This window comes from Gracilinanus agilis, chromosome 3 (genome assembly GCF_016433145.1).
Source record: "Gracilinanus agilis isolate LMUSP501 chromosome 3, AgileGrace, whole genome shotgun sequence".
NCBI lineage: Eukaryota > Metazoa > Chordata > Mammalia > Didelphimorphia > Didelphidae > Gracilinanus > Gracilinanus agilis.
Window position 1 is genome coordinate 345,235,941 of NC_058132.1, and position 22,373 is coordinate 345,258,313.

At 39.4% G+C, this 22,373-nt stretch overlaps 1 pseudogene; it reads left to right on the plus strand.

The window, feature by feature from the left end:
- Nucleotides 1-1,313: 1,313 nt before the first annotated feature.
- On the plus strand, nt 1,314-21,952 carry LOC123241552 (annotated as a pseudogene).
- Nucleotides 21,953-22,373: the final 421 nt, after the last annotated feature.

Below are 22,373 nucleotides of genomic sequence, written 5' to 3' on the forward strand. Positions count from 1 at the left end.
AACTTCTATTTCTATTTCTGTTCTATAATCATGGGTCCCCACCATTTGCAAGGGAACTTGTAAATAAAGGCAGCTAGGTAGCTCATCTTCATGAGCCTCAGACACTTACTAGCTGGATGACCCTGGACAAGTCATATAACCCTTTTTGCCTCTGTGTCTTCATCTGTAAAATGAGCAAGAGAAGGAAATGGTAAACTTCTCCAGTACCTTTACCAAGAAATACCCAAAAAGGAGTCATGAAGAGAAATAACAGAATGACAATAAAAACTTTCAGATAGCTCTAATTATTGATGATGATATTATGCCATTTAAATAAGTTTCAATGCTGTCTTTTATTTGGACATAACAGTCATTCTTCCCACTGTCAAACTGAATGCTCCCTTAGAACAAAGAAAATAGTAAAGCAAAATGAACTGATACAGTGTCAGTGTATACGACTTGCTGCCCTCACCATCCCCTGCCTCTCTGAGGAGAGCAGGGAGGTAAGATAGCTCTATATGTAAGGAAATAAGTTTCTCCTGATGTTAAACTGAAATCTGCCTACCAGCAGTTCCCACCTAGTTTCTCCTAGTTTAGCCCCTGGGGCTAAAGAGAAAATTGTAATCTTCCTTCCACAAAACTAGAGGTGGTGCTGGAGCCAGCTCAAACCAGCTCTCATACATGGCTCAAGGCTCAATTCCACAGGAGCATTTACAACCCTTGTCAAACACTACAAATTAGGGCTTGGTTTATTGTTTTATTAATTGTCTAGACTTAAGAAAGTGCTGGAGAAAATGTTAATAATGCAGATTAAAATTAAAAGTGGGTAGTGCAAGCCGGTTGTCAAACATTTATCAACACAGCCCTGTTGTATATAACCATCCTGCAGATGCTTGAAAAGAGATATGTTTGCCATAAATTTTTTCTTCTCGCTAAACATTTGTAATTTCTTTATCATATTCTTCTATTATACTATTGATTTATATTTCGTAGTTCTCTAAAAGTCCCCTGGCTTTTTTCATTGCTGTCTAGTCATACCTCCACACTTTTGGATGAAGAAAAACAATTCAGAAAAAAGCATCTGATGAAGATGAGGAAAAATGGAAACACTCAGAAACTATTGGTGGAATTGCAAACTGATCCAACCATTTTGGAGGACAATCTGGAATTATACCCAGAGAGCTACAAAACTGTGTATATGCCCTTAGACCCACTAATACTACTATTAGGTCTGTTTCCCAAGGTGATAGGGTGGGGGGAGGAAAAGAACTTACATGTTCTAAAATATTTATGACAGTTATCTTTGTCTCAGCAAAGAACTGGAAATTGAGGCGATGTCTATCAATCAGGGAACAGGTGAGTGAACAAATTGTGGCATATGATCATGATGGAATATTATTATGCTGTAAAAAATGGCAAGCAGTTTAATTTCAAAAAATCATAGGAAGACCTACATGAATTATGAAAAGCAAAACAAGTAGGACGAAGAGAACATTATATTACAGGTACAGAAATAATGCTTGAAGGATAACTTATGATCATCAACCTCAAGAAAAAGAATCTATAGAAACATGAAAGATAAAACTTTTATATACTTTTTTGGGTCAATTAATGCCTTCTCTAGTGTGGGAAGGAGAAAGAAGGAGAAATTTTTTTCTAATGTTTAAACAAAAAGAAGTAGCAGATGATAGAACCGTTCGACTAATTCTAAGAGTACATAATTAATGAGATGAGAACAGAAAGGCAGATGGATACTATATTGTGAGAACTTTCAGTGCCATAGTAAAGCATTTGTAATTTATCTTTAAAGAATCTTATGAAGAAACTATGTCTGATAATGAAAACAATATTCTTCCCTGATAGTTCCATTACTTGTTGTTGCTTCCATCTTCTGTATATGTCCTTTTAAAATCTAAATTGGCTTCTCAGTTCCCTATTAAAGTTAAACTGATCTCTTTAAACAACTCCCCTTTTTCTTTCTCATCTCAATTACTTCTCTTTGCTTCTTCAGAATTTAATTCTTCAGAGCTTTCCATCCTTCCTAGGCTAACTTCCTTTTTAGTCCATGGTAGATTGGAAGAAGATTGTGAAGGGCTTTAAATTGCAAACAGAGGGATTTGTACTTGATTCCAAAGGTAACAGCGGGTCACAGGAGTTTGTTGAGCAGAGAAGATGGCATGGTCAGACCCATGCCTTATGTAAGAAGGAAAGAGAGGCTGTTCTGTCTGCTCTGTGTCCATAATAATGGTATTGTCTCAAGGAGCAGTGATTACATGAATATGAGGATTCCCTTCTCTGATACAATAAATCATGACCCATCTATAACTTAAGGGAGTGTCTTGAAGAATTCCTAAGAGAGGTTAAGTGACTTGCCCATTATCCCATAGCTAGTAAATTTTAGAAGTGGGACAATGCACCATAATTACAGTAGAAAACCACAGTGGTCCTCCTTAACCACAGAGTGTCCAGACAGATGGAGGCCAGAAAAGATACTAAGACATCTACCCTTCCCCCCAGGACTTAGTTATTCCTTGGATGCCTTCAAACCCAGGCGGGTAAGGCTCCAGTGTTGACTCTGACAGAAACTACTTTGGGAATCTTTCCTTGTCCTGGAATCCTACCTCCAATTAATGGAGTTTTCATTAATTCTAGCAGCTTTCTAGACTTACCTTTCATAATCTTAACTATAGTCACATCCATGCCAGAAAAGTGTAAAACCATACATAACCATAAAATGTGGAGTCAATATTTTTTTCCACCCTGCCTCTATCCAAAGCACCTGAGAAAAATAGTTACATTTCAAATTGTCATAGCATAACTCTAGTTCTCTCATATCTCATCCAGTTCAGGACAAGGGGCTGAGAAACAAGAGGCAGAGTGTCTCATTCCCCTAACATCTTGGGATGAGATAAGTGAACTGGTGCTCATTTTAAGTTCAGTCTCTTCCCTGGGGATGTGAGCGTGAAGTATTTATTGACCCAGACACCTGACCCAGGCTCCCTACTGCCTCCACCACCTGCTCCCTGGTGCTTAGAGATAGACCAGACTGGGGTTTTTTCAATTCACAGTAAGACTCTGGAGGGTAGACACCCTCCAAGCAATTGATATTTCACTATCCTTTAGCTAACAATATCCTTCCCCTCATTCTGGTGATTCAGCCCATTCCTGCCCTCTCACAATTATCCAGCTCAGTTCTATTCCTCTCTAGTTCTTTTCCTCCTCAGTTCTCGCTCTCCATTTCGCCCTCTGTAAATTCTATCATTAACAAATTCCCCTTCACACTGAATCTCTTCCTCTCATGCCCTTTTTCCATTTTCTTGCATTCATGTGAGCCTGTCTCTCTGGAGAAACAATATATCTCTCGTCTGATTTCCAGCACTAAGCTCCCCTTCTTTCCTATATCCTGACACACTGGGCCAGGAATTGAAATAGGCATGTTCATTGTTCCTCAGTGCCATTTCCAGATACTCCCTTTCACATTCTCTCAGCAACCTCTCCTCGTTTGAAGTTCACTTCATTCTCCCTTATTGCCCAGTCCGGATCCTTGTTGCTATAATCGACTGAGCTAGAGGTTATCTCCATCTTCATCAAAGAGTTCAGTACTTGGGTAATAGTCTTCCTCTTCACCTTAACCCTTTTCTTCACATTTATTGATGTCCTTGAAAATGTCCTGATCTGCTACACCCATATTTTCGTTCTACCTCAGCCAACCCAAAGAATGGTGAGATCTCACAATCGCTCATAACAGCTCTATGAGACTGAACTCTGAAATTCCCCTCTGATCATAAAATCCTTTCCTCCTCTCTCTCCTACTACCTCTTTCTTCTGATATCTCTTCTCCATTCTCACTGTGACCTCCAGCCTCTGCAACCTCCCTGCTCTGAGCCATTCATTTACAGATTGTCAGCCCCAAAACTCAGAGGTGCCTTGAGGGGTCCCTTTACTCACATACTCAAACACCCAATCACAAGATATCATGCATACACGTGTGTATTTAGACATATATGCACATACATATCTTCCATAACATGCATATTGACATAATTATGTCTACATATTTATAAACAGATCTGTGTTGGCTACTTTTTTTTTTAAACCCTTATCTTCCGTTTTTAAATCGGTGCTATTTGTTCCAAGGCAGAAGAACAGTAAGAGCGAGGCAATTGGGGTAAAATGACCTACTCAGAGTCACACAGCAAGGAAGTGTCTGAGGTTTGATTTGAACCCAAGTCCCCCAGACTCCAGGCCAGGCACTCTATCCAAGTGAGCCACCTCTCTGCCCCACTGGTTCTTTTTATATTGAAAACTTTTATCAAAGTTAACCAACCCAGATAGCTCTATACATGTTCGATCTTTCCAATAGAATGCAAGCTTCTTAGTAGTGACCATTTCATTTTTATTAACTTTGTTTCTCCAAGATCCAGCAGAGTGCTTTTCATATCATAGACACTTAATAAATATTTTTTACATTGCTGGCTTTAGAATTCTGTAGTCTAATCTCCTGATTTTATAGATGAGAAAACTTGCTGTCAGTCATACAGCTGAATAGGGATTCAACCTATAGCCCCTGAATAAGAGGGCAGCATCTAGGAGGCAAAGTGGATATAGTATTGAACCTGAAGTCAGGGTGGTTTTGGTCTTGAATTCATATTTGGTCTTAGATATTTACTGGGCAAGTCACTTAGTCCTATTTACCTCAGTTTCCTCATCTATAAAATGAGTTGGACCAGGAAATGACAAACTACTCCAGTATCTTTGCCAAGAAAATTCCAAATGGGATCAGAAAGAGTCGCACCTGACTGAACAACAAAAACAACTCTGAATAAGAATCCAGCATGCTTTCTGCTACTTTATACTTGTCTCGTTCTGTGCAAAAGAATAAAGCCAAAGAGTGATTTGCCACATTTGGTAGCCACATCACACTGTTTTCTAGTGACCAATTATGTCCCCATGTTATTTCTTTTCCTCCTTAAAATCTATTTCATCCTTCTCCTCTTTTTCTTCTTCTTCTTCTCCTTCCTCTGATTCTCCCTCACATTTTGATAAAGTTCCTTATTTTCCCCATTATTCATCTTTTTGTCTATTTTCTTGTTATGGTAGCATTCGTAACTTTTGTATTTTTATAAAAAGTTATCCATTTAAGGGCAGCTAGATGGCTCAGCGGATTGAAAACCAGGCCTAAAAATAGGAGGTTCTGGGTTCAAATGTGACCTCAGACACTTCTTGGCTGTCAGATCCTGAGCAAGTCACTTAACCCCCATTGTCTAGCCCTTACTGCTGTTCTACCTTGGAACCCAATACACAGAACTGATTCTAAGACAGAAGGTAAGGGTTTAAAGATAATGCTATCTATTTTACTTAGGTTTGTTAATTATTATATTATCATTATGCTAGCTACATTACTTATAATTAAGCAGAGTATATCCTGAGAATTTAAAAATTCTCCCTTGTTAGTTGTTTTTCCTTGTCCTTTTCATAGATATGAGCTTTTTTCTTTCTGTTTTTATAATTAGATATTTCAGTTAGGAGTTTGTCATTTGTTAATCTTTTTTTTAATCTTTCATTTGATTGATTAATTTAGTTGTATTTTATTTTCCATTTCATTCCTTTTATCATTTTCTTTACAAATTTTGGTTCTTTCCTACAGGCTTTAGATGTAGTCTTGGCTTACAGGTTCATTTTCTTTCCCTTTTTATTTCAAATTGATATAAGCATCAATTCCATGAATTTTCTTCTAAAAACAAATCTAACTACATCCCATTAATTCAAATAGGTAGTGTTTATGTTTTCATTGTCTTTAAAAATGGCCTGTAATTGTTTTCTAGATTTCCTTCCTGATCCAATTGTATCCAGATGGTTGGATTTGGTTTAAATTGGGGTGGTTTTTTTTTTGGTCTTGGCTGTGATTTCATTGGCTAAGGGAACTTCTAACAAGAAAATTTCCTCATCCAGTGCAGAAAGGCCACTGTTCAGCTACTTCTTATAGAATTGCACTTAGAGGGCCTTGTTGACTTCAGAAAAGCAACTTCAGAGAAAAAAAACTGAGGGGCAGAGTTAGCCATATTTTGGGGGGCACAAGAACAAAAATTAACACACAAGTTAACTAAGCAGTAAGTTGAAATAGCTCCATTTAGTAAGATATCCTATTACTTTCCCATTGCTGGCCTATTACAATCTGAACCCTGGACTTATCTCTTCATCTGTCATTTCTTGAACTTCAATTTGATTCCTGGTTTTAATACGCCTTCCATTTCAGATGTTTACTCCATCAATTATTTTCTCAAAATCTTTATCTTCAGGAGCAACTGAGTGGAGTCAGATCTAGAAATGGGATGCCCAGGGTTCAAATCTGATCTCAGAGACTTCCTAACTGGGTGACCCTGGGCAAGTCACTTAACTCCTATTGCCTAGCCCTTGCCACTCTTCTGCCTTGGAACCAATACACAGTATTGATTCCAAGACCGAAGGTAAGGGTTTTAAAAAAAAAATCTTGATCTTCATTTTTTCACATTTCAGTTCACTTGCAGAGGAGAACATCTCACTTCGAACCTTCCCTTCTGTTCCTTTCTTTTCCCCTCAGATCTCTTCCCCAAACTGGATTCAATCAGCACAATTAGTCAGACCCGAATGTTGCTCAGCAGAACAAACACTGCCCTTTGGATAAGCACTCACTGAAGATGACATTCCATGATCATTTTCCTTGTTCCAGGGCATGCAGAATAAGTCGGTTGACACACAAGGAGCTCCACCGGCTTAATATGCCTGCAGGTAGCTTTACACAGAAAAGTCCAAACTGCTTGCAAGTGTCTGACAAGGGATCTGTCTGTGAAGGACTCCTGAGTGACCTTCTTCAAGGTAGTGATACAGGCAGCAAAACAATAGCTGAGGGAATCCTCGAATTCCCAGCTTTGCCACTAATTCTTTGACAGATTTCCTCATCTGTAAATAGCAAGGTTATTGATCAAAACATATGATTAAAAACTGACATTTGCATACTCCTTTAAAATTTGTAAAAAGCGCTTTGTGTATTATTTTATTTGGACCTCACAATCACTCTGTGAAGAAGACAACAGATAGAGCCTCCTGGGGCCACTTTCCCAGCTCACAGCCCCATTGGAAGATTGGGGTCCCAGAGGGCAGTGACTCCTGCTCCTCTCAGGACTCCCGGTAATTTAGGAAAGGGTTGAGATTTCAAGTGGGAATGAGGGATTTTGAGCCTGCCCAGATCAGCTAATATAGAGGTTCGTGCCTTGTAGGAGAATCATTTTGCATTCCCCTATGATGTAGGTAGGAATAGTTTCTTTTGATTGGCTGCTTAGCTGAAAGAGACTGCATCTTTAAAAGCTGTGAGACTGGGGACAGGTAGGTGATTCAGTGGATAGAGAGCCAGGCTGGGGGTCAGAAGGACCTGGGTCCAAATCTGGCCTCAGACACTTCCTAGCTATGTGATCCTGGACAAGTCACTTAAACTCCATCATGTAGACTTTACTGTTCTTTTGCCTTGGAACCAATGCAAAGTATTGATTCTTTTTTTTCTTAAATAAAAACCCTTACCTTACATTCAGAGAATCACCCAGCTCCCCTCCCCACCCCAGATTTTGAGATTTTGATAGGATTTCTGATTGCCTTGGTGGTATGTGCTAGTCATAGGTTGCCACTCAGACAGTTCCACCTTTAGATATTCATTCACCTAATATCAAAGAAGACATATATGCACACAAACACACAAAAAAAGAGGAACCTGGACTAGATGGAGGAGTGGACAGAGTGCCAGGCCTATAGTCATAGTCAAGAAGACCAGAGTTCAAATCCAGCTTCAGACACTTAGCGATTGTGTGACTCTGGGCAAGTCATTTAACCCAGTTGGCCTCAGTTTTCTCATGTAAATTATATAATAAGTATAACATATGATGTACATAATATAATAATATAATAAATAATATAAACAAAATAAATACAAAATAAAAATGAGTTACAGCAGAAAATGGCAAACCACACCGGTATTTTTACCAAGAAAACCCCAAATGGAATTATGAAGTATCCAACAGGACTGAAATGACTGAACAACAAAAAGGGCTCCTGGACACATGGCAGCCAGGTGGGGAATACAGCTTGCCTTACTCAATTGCAGCAATTCTTGCCTAACTTGCCACCAAGAAGAAAAAAAGACTGAGGAATTATGAGGCCATCCCTTTTGTATGAGTTCTGGCTCAGTACCTCCTGAGTCATTGGTTCTTTTGGCTCCAGAGTAAATTAGAAGACTTTTTGTCATCACACTAGCACCAGTCACGCATAATTCAAAATAGGCTTCCAAAGTTCCATCTGTTGCATTGGAACCCAGCAATGAATATCTGCAAATACTCTATAGTATTGAGGTAGCTCAATAGATAGAACACTGGACCTAAAGTCAGAAAGACCTGTATTCAAATCTTGCCTTAGATACTGAGTCTCTATATAACTTTGAATAAGTCACTCAACCCCTTTGCCTCAGTTTACTTTTTCTGTAAAAGGAGACTATTACAACACTGCCTACCCCAGCTCCCATTACTTAAAGATCAAGTAGATGACATTTTACCCTTCTCCCCAAGCTGGGGTACCCTTAAGATAGATTATAGGTTTCTAGGCTCTCTGCAAATGACTCCAGCCTCCAATAATTGATGTTCCCTCAACTGTAACCAGTGGACACTAGTATCCCAGTTCCATTAGCTGCCAATAACCCAATATGCTTTTACACAGATATATTTATTTCAAAAGATAATCATACATATGTGAACTTGTTTCAACACTTAGGAGGCCTAACCCTTCCTGCTCCCCGTCCCCTTTTTACTACTCCAGTCTCCCTGGAGTGGAAGGGAATTAGGTTTATAGCTCAGCTGATTTCCTATAGAGGATTATTCCAATTCCAAATCCCAAACCCAACCAGGCCCGAGTCCCAAGCACCCTGGCTTCTCAAGGTTTCCCATGCTGGGCTGGCTGGCTGTACCATCTGCCTGCAGTCTTGGCTTCAGGATCCTCATAGCATGAGCCCTCTGGACAGTGCAGAGCACCAAGGCACCTAGAAACGAAGGACAAACAACACAGAATAGAAACAAACACCCCCAGACCCATTTCTTGAGCCAGAGGAAGGAAGTCCTCCCCCTCTCACCGGTTCAGTGAATAGATCCCTCATTGTGACTGAACTAGGAGCTTTACCCTCTAGATAAAGCAGGAAGGAGAGTTTAAAAAGAGATGGGGACAGCTGGGTAGCTCAGTGGATTGAGAGTCAGCCTAGAGATGGGAGGTCCTAGGTTCAAATCTGGCCTCAGCCACTTCCCAGCTGTGTGACCCTGGGCAAGTCGCTTGGCCCCCATTGCCCATCCTTACCACTCTTCCACCTATGAGACAATACACCGAAGTACAAGGGTTTAAAAAAATAAAAAGAGAGAGAGAGATGAGATTGGCTTAGTTTCACCAGTTTTAAAGATTCTGGCAACCAATCAAAAGAAACTAGACCGGGGGCAGCTGGGTAGCTCAAAGGACTGAGATTCAGGCCTAGAGACAGGAAGTCCTAGGTTCAAATCTGGCCTCAGCCACTTCCCAGCTGTGTGACCCTGGGCAAGTCACTTGACCCCCATTGCCTACCCTTACCACTCTTCCACCTATAAGTCAATAAACAGAAGTTAAGGGTTTAAAAAAAAAAAAAAGAAAAAAAAAGAAACTAGACCCATTCACAGGGTAGGGGATGCAGAGGCCACCATGTTAGGCAGTTTGGACACATTCCACAGGCCCCTCAGATTACTACATGTTTGGCAAACAAGGCATGCACTGACAAACATAGGTCATACCTAGAATACTTTTTTTTTAAACCTTTACCTTCTATCTTAGTATCAATTCTTACATGAAAGAGCAGCAAGGGCTAGACAATTGGGCTTAAGTGGCTTGTTCAGAGTCATACTGCTAGGAAGTATCTGATGTCAGATTTGAACCCAAGTCCTCCTGACTTCAGACTTGCCTCTCTATCCACTGTGCTACCTAGCTGCTCCTGAAATGCTTTTTATGAGACTTCTTGGAATCTCAGTGGATATAGCACAGAAATTGGAGTCAGGAAGACTTGAGTATAAATCTGTCTGTAGACATTTCTAGCTGTGTGACTCTGAGCAAGTCACTTAGCCCATCTGGCTTAATTTTCTCATTTGTAAAATGGGGCTAATTATAGCACTTACCTCCCAGAGCTGCTGTGAGAATCAAATGAGATAATACAAGTAAAATACTTTGCAAAAAAAAAAAAGTAAAGAAGAGAAGGGAACTTGTAAGGAAAGGATAGGATTTCCCCATGCCAAAAAGAAAAAAAAAGCCTAGTGTTGTAATATAAGTGCCATCCTAACCCTTCGCTCATCTGTAGTGATAGATTCTAATAGTAGCTAGGTGGTATAGACCTCAAGTTCAAATTTGGCCCCAAACAATTTAGAACTGTGCCCAAAGGGCTATAAAATTGTGTATATCTTCAATTCAACAATACATCATTAGGTCTGTATCCCTAGGAAGAAAAGGACTTTATGGACAAAAATATTCCTAGCAGTTCTTTTTGTAGTGGCAAAAAATTGGAAATTGAGGGGATGCCCATCAGTTGGAGAATAGATTAACAAGTTGTAATATATGAGTGTTATGGAATACTATTGGGCTCTGGGAAATGATGGGGAAGGGGTTTCAGAAAAACCTGGAAAGGTTTATATGGACTGATGAAAAGTGAACTGAGCAGAACCAGGAGAACATGCTACACAGTAATAGCAATATTGTTAACAATGAACAACTGTGAAAGACTTGGCTATTCTGATCAAAACAATGATTCAAGACAATCCCAAAGGACTTTTGATGAAAAATGCTATCCATCTTCAGAGAAAGAACTGGATACAGATTGAAGTAATTGTTTTTACATCCTTTATTTTTCTTGTTTTTTTCTTTGTGTTCTCTTTTGCAGCATGGTTAATATAGAAATGTTTGTATGACTTCATATGTATAATTGATACCAAATTGCTGGCCTTCACAAGAAGAGAGGAAATATGGGAGAGAGGGAGAAAATTTGGAACTCAAAATTCTTAGAAATGAATGTTTTTAAAATATTACATATATTTGGGAAATATTTAATGAAATAAATAAAATATATTGGAAAAATCTAGCTTTAGACGCTTGCTGTCTGTGTGGCACAAGGCAATTCCTTTTCTATTTGCCTTACTTTCCTCAGTTTTAAAATAAAGACAATAATTGCATCTACTTCCCAGGGTTGCCATGAAGATTAACTGAGATAATATTTGTAAAGTTTATTGCAATTCTTAAAGCACTACATAAATGCGAGCTCTTATTATGATGTTTGACTAGAAAAAATTAATACAATACAAAGTATGAATAACACAAGTAACAGATTTAAAGGGTGATGAGTTAAGGAAGATAAGTCAAGTAGAAGAAATCCTATCATGGGGAAAGGCAGTCAGAGGAAATCAGAGTGCATACAGCTGTAAGCATTCTTTTTCAATTTGTTCTTATGGAAAGAAAGAAGATATGAAAATCCTGAATGTTCAGTGAGGTGACTAGAAATACAGGAGAGGCGGCAGAAGGCATTTGCTGAGATTAGCCAAAGGGACTGGCAAGACCATCTCTTTAATTAGGGTAAGTGGAAGCTGTAACAGCTGGAGAAAGCAGACCCGGAGCCTTTGATGCCAAACTTGGCTCAAGTCTCAGAGTCATCCCAGAAGAGATCAGACTCCAAGAAAAATTCATAAAATCAAAGACTTTGAGAGCTAGAGAAACCTTAGAAATCATCATGTTTAACCCTCATATTTTATAAATAAGGAAACTGGGATTCAAAGAGATTGTTTCTTGTTGAGGGTCACAGTTAGAAATAAAAAATGGAAACTCATCTCCTGATTCATAGTTTAACTCTCTTTCCACTTCATCTCATGGATGTTGTCACAGAATGTAATGAATTGAAGGGGGTTTAGAGATTATATAATCTAATCTATACAGATTGATAATACCTTTTACAATAGCACCAATAAGCAGTTGTCTAGCTTCTTCAAAACTATTTCCCATGAGGGGAAACCCATTGACTACTAAACCAACCCCATTTCTATTTTTGGCTAGCTATAATTATGAAAGAGACTTTCCTTATCTAACAGTTACAACTGCTGACGGGCTCAAGAGATTGGACCCTCTCCCTCTGGCCCCATGCATATGGTCTAAGACCAAGTCATCCTAGAAGAGTCTTGCCACCTAAAAACAAACTTCAATTCTTTTTCTCTCATTCTTTAACTCATTCCACCACATTCTAGTGTCAGGAGGAGGGGGAGAGGAGGGAAGGAATTCTTAAAATTTACACTTAGCTCATATCTAGGATCTCCCCAAAGGGAGAAGTTGCTCAATGTTCAATAAGAATAAGGTAAGAGACACAGGCTTTCCCAGGGGCATCCTAATAAGCCTAAGTGACAATAACTACTATTATAGTCCTCTGGGAAGTTGAGATGAAAACACTGGAACATCAAGCATTTTGTAGAACTGCTGAATAGGCATTTTACATTTTACTTTAATTCTGTACTGTTTCCCTCAATATCCATATCTTGGCCAGCTAGGCCAGGAGTTGGACTCTTTCCTCTTTCTGTAATGTACTATCCAATGCAACAACTCTCTCTGATGCCAGTTAACTGATGAAAGGACCCAGCATCTCTAACATAAGGCTGCCTTCAGTACTAAGCACATCCATCTTTGAGGATCATTGTTTAGTCACCTATATTCAGGAAAGGAAATACATAGTGGAAAGTTAGCCAAGGTCCCCAAGACCTAGGCTTAGCCCACCTAACTGAGTGTCTGCTCTAGCTGCCAGGTGGAGTGTTCTCCATTTTCACCATGGTTTGGGGTGAAGGGTAGAAGAAACAGTCACCTCCCCCATCTCTTCCAAGGATAAGCTCAACTAGAATTAATATCGAAAGAGGGGAATAAAAAGGACACGTAAGGGCATGCCATTTCCTTTGAAATATCAGCTGAGTCAGTAGCTCTTCCTGCTCAGTTCCCAATAAGGAGATTGCTTAGTTATCTCTAAGTCCTTCATCACTGAGTCATACATAGCTAGTCCAAAGTAGTCAGGGACATCCCAAAAGCACCCAAGCACTGAGACCTGGAGGTAGCATGTCTGACTGGGGCCAGAAACAGGTAGAGCAACTCTGCAACATGGTCTATTCCACTCACTTAAAACCTCATTCTGCTTCCCCTGAATTTCCATCCTAATGCTTCTTGATTTCACCCTCTGGGCTACTCCATTTTCCAAACTTTCAAAGACATAAAGACAGACATCCATGTCCTGCCTGAATCATCTCTTCTTCCAATTTTTTTTTATTGTTGAGTCATTTTTCAATCATATTCAACTCTTTGTGACCCCTATTTGGGGTTTCTTAGCAAAAATATAGTGCAGGTTTTGACAAGTGCAGAGAGCCAGACCTGGAGACAGGAGATTCTATGTTCAAATCTGGCCTCAGACATTTCCTAGCTATGTGACCTTAGGCAAGTCACTTAACTCTTATTGAGTAGCCTGTACCACTCTCCTGCCTTGGAATTGACAGTTTGTGTGGTTTAAAAAAATACTGTAATAGTTTGCAATTTCCTTCTCCAGTTCATTTTACAGATGATGAAACTGAAGCAGAGTTAAGTATTTGCCCAGGGTTGCCCAGCCAGAAAGTGTCTGAGGCAGGATTTGAACTTTTGTGAAGAAGATTAGTTAGTAATATTGTTGGACCTAGCAGGAAGGGCTGGAAGATTCCAAGATGGAATGAAGGAGCAGGAAGTAGGGCTTGTGCTCTGGGAGAGACTCCATTAGTGGTTGGCACAAACTGTTGCTAGCCCTGGGAGATCTCAGAGTTAAGGAAACCCTGCATCCAGATTCCCTGGGATCCTGAGTGGTGGAGGTTTTCAGCAAGTGGACAAGACCTGCAGAGCTGCACCAAGTGGAGAAGGGTTTGGGATCTGGTGGACAGCATCTCAAGCACACTCTCTCTACTTGGGTACCTTGGATCACCTTGGCTTTTGGCATCCTTTGATCATCTTTGGATTACTGTGAGAACCCTCAAAGCCACCCTCAGGCCCTTTAGCTGTGCTGGTCAAACCTGGCTGGAACCAGGTTTGAAGCAGCCTTCCCAGTGACTCCAGTACTGCTCCTTTGGGCCCTGCCTGGCTTAGGACATTTAGATTAGAGTAGTCAAGTCCTCCCCTTGCCCTGTGTTTTGCCCTTTAGGTTTTTAAGTGTAGAATTCCCTATCCCATCTTTATTTTAGTTACTCACAATTAAACTGTTAAAACCCTTACCTTGCCTGCTGGTTCCATAGACCCTGGCCTAGTGGTGAGCTGGGTGATCATTGGGGCCAACTGCCATTCTTGACAGTTACCAGCTTAGCAGTGAACTCTGGTCTCCCTATCCTGGCTGGTCCTGTCTCTCCTTCAACCCAGTGTGTGTACCCACAAACCATTTAGGTCACATTTTAACATCCCTGGTGCCCCATCTCTTACAGAACCCAATTTCTCCTGACTCAGGCCCAAGGCTTTATCCAGAGCACCATCTAGCTGCCCCCTTCTTCAAACTGATTATTCCAGTTTCCTTCAACAAATCCCCATATGCCATGGACTGTAGCCCTTTCATCCTAATCCTCTTTTGTACATGCTTTTTTTTTCCTGCAATGTGGCTCCTGGAACTGAATGGAGTATACCACATGTGTCCTGACCAGGGCAGGGTATAGTGGCACTATTCACTCTTTCATTATGAATACAATGCCTCTCCTAATGTAGTCTAGGATAGCAATAGGTTGGATTGTTTGTTTTTGACTGCTGAAGTCACCCAGTTGATTCATAATGAGCTTGAAGTTGCTTAAAACCCCTGAGATCTTTCTCACAGCTTATGCGGGAGGATGAAGTATTCCTTGAAAGACTAGGGGCGCAGTAGTATTCCATTTATTTTTTTATTCATTTTTTAAAACCCTTACCTTCCATCTTGGAGACAATACTGTGTAAGGGCTAGGCAATGGAGGTTAAGTGACTTGCCCAGGATCACACAGCCAGGAAGTGTCTGAGGCCAGATTTGAACCTAGGACCTCCTGTCTCTAGGCCTGGCTCTCAATCCACTGAGCTACTCAGCTGCCCCGTGCAGTAGTATTTTAAAGAGGGGGGGAAAGAATCTCATAAAACAGAGGAGGATCCTATCAGGAGATATGTATATGCTATCTCCTGCAAATGAATATAAATTCCTAAATAGTAGGGACTGAGTTTTTCATGTCTGTCTTTGTACCCTCAATGACTAGCACCATGCTGCAGACATGATAGGTGCTTATAGCATATGTTCATTAATTGATTTATTGAACTGATTAAAGAGCTACTTCAAGACTTCAATTTGGTGGTCAGTACTTATTTTTAGTGATTCTTCTGGGAATAAATGCTATCACTGGAAGGAACTTGGAAAGCATTGCTAGGCATTATGAAGTTCTAGACAAGAAAATGAAGGACTTCAGAGGGTGAAAAAGGCAGATACCATAGAGAATATACTGGGAGGAGAGGCCAACTAATTCATAAGAGATCATTTTATGTAATTTTTATCTAATTAATTAAAATATATTAAGTGTCTCATGAGGCTAGGCACTGAAGATACAAAGATAAAAACAAAGCCTTCCTCATTGTCCAAAGCTTGCATTCTATTAAAGAGATAGCATGTACATGCAAAAACAAAACAAAAAGAGCAGTACAAGGAAATTGAAGAGAAAGAACACTAATAATTGTGAGAATCAGAGAAGACTTCCCGGGAGATGTCATACCTGACTTGAGCCTTGAAGGAAGATAAGGGTATTAAGAGGAGTTGAGAAAGGATTTCATCCATGTGGGAGATGGCTTGTGGAAATGCATGGCAGTGGGAAATAAAATGAATCCAAGGAATGATTATTACTCTAGGTTGGTTGAAATGTTGCATCATGAAGTATGAAATAACTGTAAAAAGTGGGACTCAGTGTTATAAAAGGTCTTAAATGCCAGGATAAGACATATGCATTTTACTCTGTAGGCAATGGAAAGCCATTAAGGATATTGAGGGAGAGAAATGAAATGATCATACTTAGGAGAGGGGCAACAATAAAATACATGGCCTTATTTATTTATTCATTCACAAAAAATAGGTGAGCTATGCAAAAAGATACATTCAGTGACATATCTTTTTCACTTTATTTTTTCTTGATTTTTCACAACATGACTAAACAGAAACATGCTTTGCATGACTTCACATATAATTAATGGGGATCATATCACTTCTTCTCAATGAATGGGGGAGGGGCTAAAGGGAAGGAGAGAATTTGGATCTCAAAATTTAAAAATGAATTCAAAAAGACAAATTCTTCACAGGTGTCACTGAAACATGATGAGATAAAATCTCTGGCTGTAATATATGTGGCACTAGGACAGAAGACCTTATTCAAAGAGAACTGTAAGAATGGGACTTGTACAAGGTAGATGGGACAGGAGGAGCCAGAGAAGGAGTGGCTGACAGTTGGTAACAGTTGGTGGCAGTTAAGACCAGAGAGAATTCTGGGTAATTCTCCAGAAGAGGAAGGAGGAGAAGGACTTCCAGCCAAGGACTGAGAGAGGAGAGGAGGTGGACATCTCAGCTTGAATCCAGTCCTGAGGGCTTCCTGAGGATCTTTCATTGGACGTTGAAACCCTGATTCCTTGGTCAAAGGTATCCCATCGCTTCTCACCCAGCAAGACTTCAATCATTGAGTCAGCTAAATGTTTGGACTCCATCTTGGGAGCAATCTCTTAGGTTCCTTCTCCCATTACCCAACCTTGCTGAGAGACCCTTTCTGGTTTGACTTGAAACTATAGAAAAGGATAGAAATAGAAACTGAAAGAGAAGAGGTGAGGGGAGATGCTTAGGAGTGGGAACCCCAAAGGTCCCCACCTGAATGAGGAACCCCATAGAAATAGAGAAGAGGGCACCCCAAAATCCCTCTGCCCTTCACCCCTTTCCCTAACCCCTGAATTGCAAATAATAAAAGCCATTCATTAGTCAGATAGCATTCCAGAGTGCCTGAGAGACGAGGGGGAGGGGAATCACAGCTTGGTCTGGTTGCCTCCATCTTGAAGCCAGACCACCCACTGTGAAGTTGGCTGATCTCGGGGGAGGCTTATGTGAACCCTACCCTCATTCAGAATTGGATTGGGGTCCCCCATACCTCATCTTATATGGAAGCCTTGCCCCCCCAACTCCTGTGGGGTGGCATGACCATCCAGTCACCCAGTTTTGGGGTAACATTCCCTCAAAGTCTCTCAGTGCATATTTGGCATGAAGGGAGAGCTAGAAGAGAGTCTCACCTCATAGACTCTCTCTATCTCCCCTCCATCCCTAATATTTGGGTACTGACTCTCATTCTCACAGAACCAAATAGATAAAAGGAAAATGGAAAAGGAGTAGCATTATATATAAAGAAACTATACTGATGTGAGGAAATCTTGGCATAGAGGCAGTAATGAAGATGGTGAAGTTTAAGTGAAGATCAATTATTAGAGAAAAAGAAGTGATACTGGAGTGGGAGTATACCAAAGACCAACTCATCAGAAAGAAGAGATTAATGATAAGTATGAGAAACAAATCCCAAACTTGACACAGAGTAATGATGTAGGAGTAATGGAGAACTCTCCTCTTTTCAAAAAAGTGATACTTTCTTTTTTGCCTTGATTTTGATTTCATTCTTCAAAACATGGAAGATGCAGTAAGGGAACTTGATTTAGGAAAAGGTTGAATCTAGAGCTTGAAAGGACCCCTGAGAAAGCCAGGTGAAATTAACTTTGCCAAGATCACTCAGATTCAGTAAATGGTAGAAACACAATTTAAACCCAGACCTTCTTTCTCCAAAACAAGTCCTCTTGGCAGTGCCATGATGCCTCTATGGCCTTTGACTTCCCTCCTATCTCTGAGATTCTATTATTCTATAGACAGTGTTTTGTTCCTTAGCAAGCTCACTCTTTTTTTTTTTCTCCAAAGGTTGGTCATATCAATTCAGAGTAAAGTTGTGAAAAATCTGTCGTTTTTCAGGATTCAGGTCAAATATCAAAGAGAAATTCACAGATGTATCTAATATTGGAGATAACATGGAGAAGATGGAATTTAGTTGGGAATGGGAGAAGGGGAAACATGGATATGATAGCTGTCTATGAAGGCAGCAAGATAGAGCACCATATGTGGATCCAGGAAGATCTTAATTCAAATCTGGCCTCAGACACTTACTAAGCTGTGTGGCCCTGGGCTAGTCACTTAACCCCATATTCCTCAGTTTCCTCATGAGATGGAGAAGGAAATGGCAAACCAGTATCTTTGCCAAGAATTGTATTATTCTGTAGCTATAAATATTTGTAATTATATATGTTGAGGCTTGCATGTTGCAAGATTTGCTTTGCTTTTTTCCTTTTTTCTTTATTTTTCCTGTTTCTAATACAGAGTTTAGGATAGTTTTGTTTGTAAGATCCATTAGAGAGACTGGGCTCCCAACAGATCTCAGGGGAGATATTGTTAAAAGAGTTTTTCTTAATCTCTCCCTCTGTCTCTTTAAGAGGCAAGGGAGTAGAAAGATTTCTCAGTAAGAGCCTCTTTACTGACAGTTGTCTGTGTAAGAGCTCTGATGGCTCCATTACCTATGAGACAGAGTAGCCATATAAGGGAAAGATCTTTTGAAGTGGATTTTTGCCCCTGGAGTTTCCTAGGGTGCAAGAGCACTGTCCATCTTTGTATTGGTCAGACTGGCAGTTGAAGTTTCTAACAGACAGTTGAGGTAAAGAAAATGGATTGAAGGAGGTTGGAGTTTGATAAATGCTTATTGATTAGTTTAGGTATGTAGTTAGATAGCGAATATAATCTTAGGCAGACAGTGTAGTTAAGATAGGCCAGGCTTGGCCCAGGCAGACGCACCTGCCCTTGAAAGCAGTTAGGTTAGAGTTTTCTTAGAAATTTTTGTTAGGATTGGGGTTTTAGGTTTAGTTATAAGATATTATAAAAATATTCTCAATTTCCTCCTTCCTATATTCTATCTGAACTTCTGCTCAAAATAAACTAAGTGATTTGTGTTTTACCGAACTGTTCTCCTCACATTTTGTCAAACTCCTGCCCAAAATTTAACCCTTCACAGTACTCAATACCAACACTAGCCTTTTGTCCATGCTTCCTCCTAGGCCATATCCAGGCCAGTTTATGAATCTCATGTCAGCCAATAGTGGCTGAGATGACTTTCCAAAGTCTTTAAACAGGCCAAGAGGCTCATAGGAAGCTAAGTGACTCCAAAGCTTTGAGAGGCAAATATTCCTACTGACATGAATAATGTGCTAATACTCTGCTAAATAGAAGGAGTAAAAAAATTCCCCACATAGAGTCACCACTAAGTGAAATAAGCTGGGTAGCTCAGTGGATTGAGACCCAGGCCTAGAGACGGGAGGTTCTAGGTTCAAATCCGGCCTCAGACACTTCCCAGCTGTGTGACCCTGGGCAAGTCACTTGACCCCCATTGCTCACCCTTACCACTCTTCCACCTAGGAGCCAATACACAGGAGTTAAGGGTTAAAAAAAAAAAAGAACAAAAAGGAGTAGATCTTATGCATAACCTTTGATTCAGCAATACTACTACCAGGTTTGTACCCCAAAGAGATAATAAGGAAAAAAAGTTGTACAAAAGTATTTATTACCATGCTTTTTATAGTGGCAAAAATTGGAAAACGAAGGGGTGTCCACTGATTGTGGAATGGCTGAACAAATTGTGGTATCTGATGGTGATGGAATATTATTGTGCTGAAAAGAATAAAGAACTGAAAGAATTCCATGTGAACTGGAAAAACGTCCAGGAATTGATACAGAGCAAAATGAACAAAACCAGGAGAATGTTGTACACAGAGACTGATACATTGTGGCAAAATCAAATGCAATAGGCTTCTTTACTAGAAGCAATGCAATGACCCAGGATAATCCAGAGGGATTTATGAGAAAGAACGCTACCCACAACCAGAGAAAGAACTGTGGGAGTAGAAATGCAGAAGGAAAACAAGTGATTATGTGGTTCGAGGAATATATGACTGAGGTTTTGGCTCTAGAAGAACACAATTACAAATATGAATAATATGGATGACCTATGTATAACCCAGTGGAATTGCTTGTCAGCTCCAGGAGGGGAGAGGGAAAAGAGGAAGGAAAGAACATGAATCTTGTAACCATGAAAAACTATGTTATATAAATTTTTTTAATAAATTTTTAAAAAAGAGTAAATCTTTCTATTTTTTCCAAGATGGAAGTTGAGCTGCCATTCATGGGCCCTATTCTACTGCTTATCAGTCAGCGAGTTTTAACCTGCTCCACTTTAATCCAGGGCTGGTTTGCCCCACTCTCCATCTTGGGGGCTCACCATATTAGTGCCAGACTTAGTGTGGAAATCTGATTGGTGTTTAGCCCTACTGAGGCTCAAAACTCAAAAGCTCATACAACTTACTTACCTCAACCTCCCCAAGAAATGGGAATTACAGGTGTATGCTTGTGACATTAGGCGCCCAGAGGTCTCCAAGTAGAGCTTGGATAACCATTTGACAGAAATCTTATAGATGAAATTCTTGTTCATGTGTAGGTCAGAACAGATGATCTCTAAAAGCCAGTCTTTTAAGATTCTATGGTCAGGATTCCTGGGTACTACTACTACTACTAGAAGGGATCAAGTAGAGGAGTTGGGGAAAATCCTGAGGAACTACATCTAAAGGGCACTGATTGTCTGATTTCAGACATGAGACTCCACCAGAAATGTACTCACTGAGAGACTTTCCGAGCAAGGGGGGAAAAGTGCCTTCATTTAAATGCAAAACTAGAAGCAACAACAGCTGAACTGGTTTGTCAAGCAGAAGAAGTAATAAGGTCACTTGTCTTCTGACAGGCCAGTTTTTCTACTTTCAAATACTAAGCAACTAAAGATCAATCAATCTGATTCCATAACTAAAATTCAAAACAAGTCACAGTCTGGGAATAAAAGAAAGAGAAAATTTGAAGTATAAAATTGAAATGTGTTAATTGCAAATTGCCAATGATGTTGCCACCCAGAGGACTTCATAGACTTTTCACTTACAAATGCAATTAATAGAATTGAAGGAGAATTAGAGAAACAGATGATGATATTTTCTCTGGTCTCAAGGAAGACATTAGAACTGAGGACCAGATCAGATTTCTAAAGGCAAGACTCCATGTTATGTAGGAGGAATTGGATAGACTTATGTATGATTGTAATAAAAAGGAGGATGAATTAAAACATTTAAAAACATCTTTAAAATATTAATGAATTTCATATTAGAATGGAGAAAACAATATTCAACAATCTCAGATTGAAAAATACAAAAATGTTTTCAGAAGAAGCAATAAAAAAATGTGATAGATTTTAGCAACAGCTAATTGCAGTAGAAAAGAATTCGAAAACTAGAAAGAGATTACAAAAACAGGCTTCATCTAGTCAAAGTTCACTTAGATATTCACTTGGATGCAGCTCTTGAAAGTGCAGAGTATAAACTGGAATTAAGTAAATTAAAGCAGACTACAAGATTCTTTATTTTTTTCAGACTACAAGATTCTAAAGATGGATAAAGAACTGGAAATGGAGAAGAACCACATGGCAAGCTGGCTTCCATTTGGGAACCTGTACATTGTTTTCAATGACCCCAAACTACTATTCCCTGCCACCACAGCATATTATCATAGACTTAGTAAATGAAGAACCAAAAATATTGAAGAATTAAAAACAGAAAATAAAAAGCTGCCAGAAAAAAAGGATAGTAATGATAGGTTTCCAAAAAAATAGCTGAAATTAATTAATATTTTTAAAAGACGAAAAGTATATATATTGAAGCCACCAAGGTGCAGCCTTTCACTGAAGAGGAATTTATGAAGGCATTAAAATAGGGAAATAAATAAATTTGATATACCTCAGTTCAAAAAAATCTTCCTTACAAGAAAATTCTCAATTCCTGATAAATTGGAGTTATTTTACTTTGTTTGTAAGTTTGAATATTAAAAGATCTTCAGTTTAAAAAAATTATATGAACTGGTCATTAATTACCTGCATCATTTATTCTTTGTTCTTAATTTTGTTTGTTTAAGAAATTTCATTGAGAGAATGAGTGGATTTTTTATAATCCCTCTGTTTAAATTCAACTGACCAACATGTTAAAAAATGGTAGCTAGAATATATATCTACATTAGACTTAATCAGATTGAATGACATGATAAAAGCAGTGTCTGACACTTCTTTGCAAAATAGCATTGAGAATGAATGGAAGGAGGTACAGAGGAAATTAGAAACAGAGAGAACATTCTGAAATTAGACATCATTTGG